A 1,595-nucleotide genomic window follows, 5' to 3' on the forward strand; every position below is an offset into this window, starting at 1 on the left:
CTTGCCCTTTTCCAAATCATTCTGTCTAAAGTTTGTGTTTTCCTATGTGATTATTTGTTTATTTGTTTGTTTATAAAATTTATTTGCCACCCATCTCGTATCTAATGACTCTGGGTGGCTTACAGCATAAAAACATTAAAAATATATATTAATATCATCCATTGTAAAAGAAAACCCACAGCAGATAAAAATATTATCAGATAAAATCATGAACACAAGATGGCAAAGAAGGGAGCCGGACATACCAGAGAGGGAGGTGGGGTTGAATTTTAATTAGTCAGTCACCACAAGTATGAAGATCCCCCATTGAGTCCCCAAGCCAATCTCACCTCAGCAGATAGGATGTTCCAGAGGGCAGAAATAGATATGTGTGACTTTGAAGTTTGCAAGGATATATAGTCAAGCAATTCTTGTCTCTGGAGATAGTTGACATTTATTTAATCTATCTCCATGATTAAAAGAACTCAAAATAAGGATAGACAGTCCATTCTATTTCCGGCCCATGTCAGTATTATATGTGTATATTCTGCCACCCCATTCCCCACATTAACTTTCCTTTACAGTTTTGTGATCAGTTTGCATCAATTTTAACTTTAAAACACACATTTTATATGCATTGTATTCCAAAATACATTGCTTGAATTAAAAAGTAAATAACAACACTTGGCGACATTTGGAGTAAACATAAACTGCATTCTGATTTGCATCTCATTCCAACAAGGCTTAGACCAATTCTTTGTGTTAAACTGGCAGTTTAGAATTTGCTACTAACAGCAAAGAAAGATGTGGGCTTTTAAAAGGGCATGTTCAGCTTATTTGTTCTTTCAACTGTTTTTCAATATTAGTACCTCAAATGGAAGGTCTTGACACTTTGAGCAAAATCCAACATGCTGTGAGTAGTCTTGCTTTTCACTTTCTCCTCCTTTCTTGTACAATCTCTGCTAAACTTCCAAAATCCCTTCAAGAATGTTGATAAGAACTTTCTGTCTGGTAAACCTTCAGAAATTTGATAATTAATTTTACAATCAAATACTTAATAGACAACATGTTGTCTGGGTCCATTAGTAACTCAGTGGTATATATTAACTTCTTCAATCTAGATCCAATATTACACCATCAAATGTTTCCTCTCTTCTTCCGGTAGTACCTGATTTCCCACACTAGGCAAATACAATTCTTATTGTTATTAATAAATATACAATTGAATATCAACATCTTTGTTACATTTTTCTCACAATATCAATAACGTCAGTTTTAGATAACTTTCCTAACCAAAACATATCTTATTTATTTATTTATTTATTTATTTATTATTCGAATTTATATCCCGCCCTTCTCCTTGCGGACTCAGGGCGGCTGACAATCGATTAAAAACACCACTAACAATTACAAAATTAAAATTAATTAAAATGAAATATTTAAATTGTCTGATTAAAATATAATTAAAAACCCCTCTAAAAACCCCTCTTAAAAATTGCCCTAGGCCAGTCCCGCTTGTTGGAATAGCCATGTCTTGAGGGCGCGGCGGAAGGAAGGGAGATCAGGGATCACCCTGATCTCTGGGGGTAGCTCATTCCAGAGGGTGGGAGCTCCCA

Source organism: Protobothrops mucrosquamatus, unplaced genomic scaffold (assembly GCF_001527695.2).
Source record: "Protobothrops mucrosquamatus isolate PMUCROS unplaced genomic scaffold, P.Mucros_1.0 scaffold2857, whole genome shotgun sequence".
Classification (NCBI taxonomy): Eukaryota; Metazoa; Chordata; class Lepidosauria; order Squamata; family Viperidae; genus Protobothrops; species Protobothrops mucrosquamatus.